Genomic DNA, 9,053 nt, shown 5'->3' on the forward strand with positions numbered 1-9,053 from the left:
GTGGAGGAGTTAGCAAGGAGAAGATGCTGCAGCTCATCCTGCAGGTCATCAGTCTGACATCCAGTTGTTGATTGATAGTGTAATGTCATCTAAACCTCACAAAGAGATACAGTGATACAGTCTTTAAAAACACAACTTTTTTTCCAGGAACCATGTTTCTCACTCAGAATCAGGTTCAAACCATTGTTGTTTTCATTGGGGGGACTTTTTAAGTCAAGGATCGTATCCTTCCGAACCGAAAGGAGGCATTTATCACAGCGCAACATCTCAACCTCTTACTTGACAGCTCTATTCACACACTCTGACGGATACAGTTGACATGTTGGTTTGGTTTCTGCCTGCAGGGTTCAGTGCTGAAGTCGACAGATGCCCTGCAGATGTGTGAGCTGGTTCTCCCATACCCACACAATAATCCCTCTAACCACAAACCTCGCAGCACCAAGAGGGTCTTGTTCCCCCTTTTTGCCCCGGAATGAGTGGGCAGAAGATTGTGATGAGCGCGGAAAGAAGAAGGGGGCAAGTGTTGAAGTGAGTGAGGGTGTGCTGATGAGGGAGGAAAATTACCCCCGAATCCGCACATTCTCTCCTGCGTAAACACACAAACACACACACACACACACACACACACACACACACACACACACACACACACACACACACACACACACACACACACACACACACACACACACACACACACACACACACACACATCTACGTTTTGCCGGGTTTGGTTTGCTGTTTTAGTTTGATGCCGAGGCAGATTTCCTCAAGACCCCCTCCCCCTCACCTCCCTCACCCCTTCGCCCCTCTCGCCCTCTCAAACCCGGCACAGTCAGCATCGGCGTGGCGACGCCAATCGATGCTGCGCGCCCCGCTGAGCGTGTCCGCACAAGGCCGAGCGAAGGGCCCCTCCGCAGGGGATTGTGGGAAATCTGATTTATGATGCCTGCGGTGTTGCTGACCACTAACTTCTGCTCCCTCTCTTTTCGTTTCTCCCTTTGTCTCCCCATCCCTCTCCCGCGCTCGCTCCTCTCTGCCCGCGACTTACCTGTTTAACTCCCGCGTCGTCACTTTATGAAAATGAGAGCGAGCGTTGAAGAAGCACCTGGAGCCCCCCCCCCCCGAACGAGAGAAAAAAAACCCGGAAGTCAAGTCCACTCTACAGTGGAGCCATGAGAGGGGAGTCTGGGCAGAAGGTACTGACCGGGGGATGAGAAGGGCTTTGTTGAGGATGGGACCAGATAAAGAGGAGGTGAAAGAAAAGATGATTCCATTTCATAGGGATCCGGTTGCGGAGGAGGAGAATGTAGCGAGGATTTTCCAAGCCTGCTTTGGTGCTCAGCCTCTCTCATCTGCTTATTGCCCCTGCCCTGGCACTCCTGGTGATGTTTTAACCAGCGAGCGGAGCGCACACACTCATCCATCCAAACTGCATCAAACAGATGCTCCTTTCTCCCCCCGCATCACTGGAGAGGTTTATATGACAAATACGTTTTAAGGTGACCACTGATGCACGACTGTGAGGGTCAGACAGCATTTGGTCTGTGAGTGAGCCAGAAAACTTGTTTGGCTTGTCATGGTCATGTTGAGCTGGGTGAATTACACTACTAGTTAAAGTTCTACCAAAAAAGAGGGTTTTAAAATTTGGCTTAAACCCCTATACCGAGAGGGCATTTATTTTTCTTGAATTGAAGTTCTTTAGATAAATTGGGGTATGATTTGGGGCAGATAGTTAAGTCCTTGTAAAAATCTGCTTCACCTTGTTAACGTGTGGATCTTAACATAACAATAACAACCTGTCAGGTGGTACTGTGTCATTATGAAATCATTTATGTTTAAATATGACAGTGCTTTTCCTTTTGCTTGATTTCCATTGAGGAAAAATAAACACACTACTTTTGCCAGAATGAAACTGCAGGTTCAAAGTGTAAAGTCCTTCACCAAAGATAAGTAAGTAGCTGTTACAGACATCAACATCAGTCCCATCTTCCTTTCGAGGAAAATGAACGTAAAATTACATTTATTTACAATGGCTTATTATAAAATAATTAACACTGGTCTACAATAGGCCCACTTGTCCCTAAATACAGAAATGCATAAAGTAGGCTGTTGTTAATATAAGTATCCCACTCCCATACCCACACAATAATCCCATCATCGTGACTCCCACTGTGTACACGGTGTGTTTCTCACAGAGACAGTTACTGTCTGAGTGTGTGTGTGAGTGTCCTGGCTCACAGGCCCCCCCGCTGTGTGAGGGGCCGGCTCCTCATCGGTTATTCACCATCTCCTCCACTACAAGAACACATTAGAAAGTAAACGCAACGATGGGTTACTAAGCTGTTGTTTCCGTGTGTGTGTGTGTGTGTGTGTGTGAGCTGTACAAGCAGCTCCATAAACAGCGGGAGATATGCAATAGACTAATGTGTGATTAAACACATCCATGCATGTGATTGGTTGATTCACCTGCTTTGACAGTGGTAACCGATTGGTTTTAAGGAGGGCGTGGCAGGTGATATGTGCTCATTAGGATAGTGACGCATCAATCTTGTGATCTTAATTAAGCAAAAGCATTAATTAAAAAGCCAAAACTTCATAACCTTGGCAATGAATTTTCCATCTTCTCAATCACAATTAAGAAAAGATAACATAATAATTGGATTTGGGTTAGTATTCTTGTACCCTATAAATACCAATAACGTGTACTTTCTGCAAAAAAAAGGTGAACCACGCCTTTGTCAAACACAAACGCTACATGCACAGCTGTTAGCACCTCTTGCATAGTGAAACAACCGATAAAAAAAAAATCTCCAAGTGCCATGAATAGATAATGCCAAAACATAAATATATATATATATATATGTTTATGTTTTGGCATTATCTATTCATGTTAGAATGTAAAGAAGCCCAAAGCTAATGGGAAAATTATCATCTTGAATTAAAATGAAGCTTATAACAAGAGCTTTTGGATCATCTATGTGTGTCTGGATCAAAAACCCTTCAAGCTCTCCAACACGCAGCACCATGATAGCCTGCTGTGAGAGAAATGATACACCGTATGGTGTGTAAACATGCAAAACCAATGGCGTAATCCTTTAACCTCAACTTTATAGTGGACTGTAAAGGAAAACATCCCGAGGATCATTAAAGAGCTTTAGTTGCATTCCATCTCTCTCCGAAGTGTAATTCTATAATCACTATGAAAGGTAGATGTATATTTAATATCTCATCTTGCTGTGCTGATGATGTGGCATGTTTTGAAACATTGGTTTCATAACTATGTCAATACCTCATCTCTTTTTCATGCCCTTGATGACCGTATTTATCCAGAGTCAACATCCGCCTTTGAGGCAAACAGAAGCACTTGGTTTATTTCAATAGCTGATTGAAATCTGCTGCTTTGCTTTATTGAGACATCTCCACCGCTCATGATGACCCCGTCGTAAAGTGGTGGGAAGAAACAGTTTGTGGTCAAATACGTGATGAGATGGATGGATTTCATAGATCATTAAGTCAATGATTACGAAGCAGTTTGTCACTTTTCAGGGAAGTTTGTTGTGGTCGTCGACTGAATCTGCAAAGGGACAACGCATGTTTTCATAACCTCTGCTTTGAGACTAAACAGCTCTGACATCTCTGCTACCCACAATCCCCTGCGGGAGGTGCTGGCTGTTAGCGATATTTCCCCGGTGGCGGCCTGGGCGTCGGGCTTTACACCGTGTTACAGCAATTAGATCTCAATTAGCTGAGGAGTAAACACACAGAGGGAGAGAGACGTTGTGTGTTGGAGGGAGAGCTGTTAGCAGGTGTAAAACGGGCCCCCGTTGTCTCCGGGGTCTTGTTTGAACCTCTGTGTCCCGCGAGCACGTACTGTAGCCCTCTGGGCAGGATTCAATCGGCCTCACGCACACACACACACACACACACACACACACACACACACACACACACACACACACACACACACACACACACCAAGAGGAGAGACGACTAAAACACACAAACTGAAACCATGGTGATGCATCATGAGGCGTTCAGGTGCTTTGTTTTCAGGTCAAATGTTTAATCTTCAATGTTGTCTTCTCGTCCCCTTCACTCACTTCATTGTTTTTGTCTCTCCTCTCCTCTTTTCCTCTCCTCCTTCGTCTTCTCGTCCTGTTCTCTCTCGGGCTGTTTTGCTTGATCTCCTTATTCCTTCTTGTTACTCCCCTCTCTTCCTCTCCGGTCTTGTCTCCTTCTCACGACTCCTTTCTGTCCACTACTCGTTTTCCCTCCTGTCTATCTTGTCCATCTTCCTCTCTTCATTCTTTCCACACCTCCTCTTTTACTCGTTTATCCTGTTTGTTCCACAGTTCCTGTCCGTTTTCCTTATCGTCTTATCTCTCCACCAGCAGTTTTTTGCTCTCCTTTACCCTTCATCATGTGGTTTTTCCTCCTCTCATATCGTCCTTTTCCTTATTTCTTCACTAATTCATTTAACTAATTATTTCCTATAGTTAACCTAACCCTACTCCCTCTAATCCACTCAATCCGCTCATTTCTTCTCTTGTATCCTCTCCTTTATGACTACTCGTCGTCCTTTCGTCTTCTTCTAGCACTTTCCTCCTTTAAACCACATTTTCTCTTTCCTTCTCACCCTTCGACTGCTCTCCTCCCCTTTTCCAATATTTTCCTTCCCTCATTCCCTATCTTTCCCTCTGCTATCATAACCTCATCTCCTTTTCCTTCTTCTACTCCTCTTGTCTCCTCTCTCTCCTCCTCTACATTCTCCCTTCCTCTCCTTCTTGGTCGGTCTCTGCTGGGTCGCTGTGCTTGTTGCGGCTGATAATCCGTGTCACGGCGGCTGATTGGGGATTAGGACTAGCAGTTTATTCACGGCAGGGAGAATGATACAGCGCTTAGCGGCACAGGCTCCTGTGGCAGCCGCTCTCTGCTGAATTAGCAACATGTTTGAATGAGATAAAAGAGGCAGCTTAGCCCACCGCACTCCACCAGCTAATCCCTATACAGCTGTGAAATGAGCCGGGCCAACCGCACCACACCTAGAGCCACGCTGGCTGTCGCTCGCCCTCGCTCTCTCTCTCTCTCCCACACACATGCCTACACTGTTTGTACTGTACCTGCCTGCATATACACACACACACACACACACACACACACACAGGTAATACCACTAGAAAGCCCTCAGAAAGCACACACCTCCATGAGGGCTGCACAAAATGATTCATATTTTTCAAATTTATTCTTTCTATCAAAATATACGGTTTGATAGACAGTATTGATCACTACCTGACATTTTAGCACAATACTTAAATGCTACATTTAAATTTTAAGGGTCTGCCCCTGAGGATGAACTATGTAAACTTTCAAGTTGAGTCATGTTGCTGCAGTTTACAGGATCACCTATTTGTTCATGAGTAATGACAGTCATATGGAAAAAAGGTGTGAGGTGACATCTTAAATTATCTTTCCAAAAGTTGCAAAAAAACTCAAACGGATAATAGAGAATTTCTGAAATGAGCTTCTGGAAAGAGTCCCAATCTCGGATCCAGCATCTTACGGTAAAGCGACGGAATTCAAGTAACAGCAACATGTGCTGTACTTTTTGTACAAAATGACACCACTGACAGTGCTGACCTTTACGGGAGCAGAGAACGCTGTCCTATTAGTGTCAGACAGGCTGGTGCGGGTCGAGGCAGAGAGGACTCAGACGCAGAGTGTTCCACAAAAAAAAGGTGTTCTTTAATAAATCTACTGGAAAAAGCGAGGACGGCCATGCACCAACGACGGTGACACTCAACAATGACGCAACAAGGGACAACAGGCACACAGGGCTTAAATACACAAGGGAGGTGCAGGTGATTGGACACAGGTGGAAGCAATCAGGCAATCACATGACAGGACAGGAAGTGAAGCTCACCCAGAGACACGAGACACAAGAAAACTACAAAATAAGACAGGAAGAGGACCCAAACCGTGACAATTAGTTACATACTCATACTCGGCAGAGTTTAGATAGAAGTAGCGAAAAGCAAAGTTGCTCGTACAAATCTGTCTTTTCAAAAAAGACGACATAATAGCCTGACAAGTATGCTGTCATATTATCATGGCTTATCATATTTTTTTTTAAGACACACAAGTTTACCGTTTTAATTTTGCCATTTTCTAAAGTGCTAATGTCTTGTGTCAAAATATTACTGTTGTTCTTCTCTCTTGTCTTTCGCACCCAAATTTAGAAATCGAACGAGTCAACACTTTTATTACTTCTAATGAGAAACATCTGCACATTATTGTCGACATTTGGAGTCCAGGTTTCAGTGTGCAAGTTGCATTTATTTTAACACACCACCTTTGCAGAAATCTCCAGACACCTGAAAGTTGAGTTGTTGTTTATTATCTCCCACTTGTGATTAAGTTCTAAAAATAGCCACCAAGAGTCCTCGTCAATACACGACAATTTGAAAACCGCCAGTGGACAAAGTGTGGTCCATTGTTAATGGCTGTGGTCAGTGGGGGATTGGTGATCTCCACCAATAAGCTCGGCCGTATATCTCACTTCATTTGGCCGCTGTTGTGTCAGCAAAATCAGGCAGGGAAATAATAATGTGCGTCTATCTACATATGGAGAAGTAATGAAGGAGAAAGGGACATAGTGAGGGGAGGATTACAGCTGAAATTAGAACTGTGGGATTTGCAGTGGTCGTTCTCATTCTGTGAGGTGCACAGGGAGGGATTGTGTGTAATTTGCACCATCTTTGTGTCTCCGTATTGGCCTCTTGTAAATCATCGGTCATCCATGGGAGGCCGGGTCCCTCGTTTTATTTTTTCCCTGGCTGACGCGTGTGTAGTTAATGCCCATCTCGTCATGTAAATCAACCTGTTATCTGAAAGATCTTTTGTAATCACTTGGACTGATGAGAAGGGCGGATTATTTCGCCTGGGTTTGGTTTTGTGTTTTCTTTGTTCATTTTGGGAGAAAAAGGAAATGCAAATGTCAACTTTGACAAAGACAGTCCCTGGTTGCCTCACTATTTTATCAGTGTTAGATGCTGTCCTGAGCTGAAGAGGAACATCACGGGAAGCACCTTGACACAATATTTTTCAGGAAATGTGCCCCAGGCTGCTGTTAATGAGACCCATGGAACACAGTCTGATTGATTTCTTAGCGATAGACAAACAGCTTCTCAACACCTTTCAAATCCAAAGAGGAGGCAAAGTGTATTTGCGACCAAAAAGAAATGTTCTCAAGAAGAGAGCATGTAGAAAAAACATATATTAGAAGCTTAAAATTAGTCTTTAATATGTTGGAGACATAAAAAAAGTCGAATGTACCTGATACAATAAACCAAAAATTAGGAGTGACACCTACCAAATGGCAAATGTAATGGCAAGATTTAATTCTGTGTTCAGATTTTTCATTTAACATATTTGAATGAATCTTCCTTTAATTGGATGACAAGATGGAGGACTGACCTTTTTATACATAGGGCATATATCAATCACCAATAATATGTTATGTAATATAATTAGTATCAATTAACAAGATAAGCCCCCAAGTGTGTAAAAAAAAAAAAAAATCTGGTTTAAATATCCCTAACCATCGAGTCAGTTTTACATTAGAAATAGTTGCTCATAAATCTAAGAAATAGGACTAAAGAGTGAAAAACAAGCTAATGATTCACGGGCAAACTATGATCACTTTTAGTGTCCTCTGGGGCTCCAAGGCAGGTCTTTTGGATGCAAATATTGTATTTGTTTGACCCAAATCTTGTATTTGTTTGACCCATCTACCTCTGTTCACAGCAACTCGCCGTAAGCAGACTCTCACGTAGTTTTTACCACATCACGTACGGTCCAATAATGTTGTTGGAGGGTTTGCATTAAATTAAATGCCTGCTGGGTCTCATGAAGCCGCCAACGCTGCCCTTCTTGTACTGATGCCAACGGGCAGTGACTAACCGCTGGTATTTGACAGGTAACAACTCAGAACGGCCTGTTGTATTCTGATGCCGATTAAAAAAAGAAGTGTGTGCGTGGTTGTCGGGCCTGTGTTTCCTCTGTGGAGTTGTTCTTGGTTCTTGATCTCCGTGGCAGGGCTCAGAGGCCATGTCACTGTCACCTCTGTGTGCCGCCGCACCAGAGTCATCGTTGGGTACCAACGGATAAGCACTTTTCAACTGATTGGTTTAGCCGGCGTCTCCTAATATCATATTGATGATAATTTCCCTGTAATGCGCCATTTGCACTAATTGTGATGCAGGGAGTGAGTAATGGCATGTGACTGCAGCCGCTCCCCAGCCACTCCTCAATACTTAATCTCCTGATTGTCCCGGGGAGACGAAACGTGACAAGATCGCCATAAACAACCCGCTTCCCTCCGAACAGACACACTCACTCATACACACAGGAACACATACACGCAGGCCATCCACAGCGCTTTCCTCCACTTTGGCATCCACACATGACTACCTCTGTCCTACCCAAAGTCTCTCTCTCTCTCTCTCTCTCTCTCTCTCTTTCGGGACCCATTCTTTCAGCAGTTGTTCTTTTGGTGTTGCTCATTAATACACGTCATCGTTCCTCTGCAAAGGCATATGTCTGCGGTGAGTAGGCTGTTCTGTTGTGGTGAGGGAGCTGATGTCTACATCTCTAAAATCCCAATTAAGAGGATGATTAGTGCATGTCCATGATGAGAAAAAAATATTTGACATTGTTTGAGTAAGGAAAAAAAATACACAGCAAAATGTTCTGTATTTTGGCAGGCAAACACCTTGCCTCTGTGTGAATGGGATATCAAATAAGTTACCAGAAAAACGGTCTGTCTCCTGTTTAAGAGACACATAACTAGATATATATGGTAATACCACTTAGGCAAATGAAATCATATAATTGGCCATAACAGTTTAACCTTTGAACAATGAATTACTGCATGTCTTTACTCCATATGCAAACCATTTACATAAGAGTGCATAATTTAAACGCATACCTTTCAGCAGGCTACTAAATCCTCTTCAGTGCTGTTTTTCCTGCTCAGAGGTTTCATTTTCCAA

This window comes from Pungitius pungitius, chromosome 7, assembly GCF_949316345.1.
Source record: "Pungitius pungitius chromosome 7, fPunPun2.1, whole genome shotgun sequence".
Classification (NCBI taxonomy): domain Eukaryota; kingdom Metazoa; phylum Chordata; class Actinopteri; order Perciformes; family Gasterosteidae; genus Pungitius; species Pungitius pungitius.